Raw genomic sequence first — 536 nt, forward strand, 5'->3', positions numbered from 1 at the left:
ACCTCTGAAGTTGGATATGTGATTTGAAGTAATAACAAAGTGAGATAACTCTTTGAGTTTAAGTTCTAGTTCGTGTTTTTCAAAAAGTTGACCAACAAAGTGAGATAACTCTTTGAGTTTAAGTTCTAGTAGAAGAAATAAAGTTTCTTGAAAAGTTTGAAATTCTAATTTTGAAAGTATAGTATTTGAAATTTCAGTAGGAAAGATTTTGTCTAATCTTTCTTTGATTAAGTTATGATTTTGTACAGTGATGTTGTAGTCGAAATATGTTTCTGAACTTGGGTCTTGGTAAAAAGTATGGATTTCATCAGTTTCCTGATGTATTTTCTCAGTTAAAAAGTTTTTAATGCTTCCAAAGTATTGTTGAATAAGTTTTTTATCCATGATGATAAATAAGTTTTTTAAGAAGTTTAAGTTTTATGAAAACCTTCTGGTTTAAAGATTCTTCTTCTCTCTTGCATCACAGGTTGGTATACTAAGAGTTTTATTACTTATCTAGATCTATTTAGTTTATGTTTGTTCTTACTTTTATTGCT

Source organism: Ipomoea triloba, chromosome 16 (assembly GCF_003576645.1).
Source record: "Ipomoea triloba cultivar NCNSP0323 chromosome 16, ASM357664v1".
NCBI lineage: Eukaryota > Viridiplantae > Streptophyta > Magnoliopsida > Solanales > Convolvulaceae > Ipomoea > Ipomoea triloba.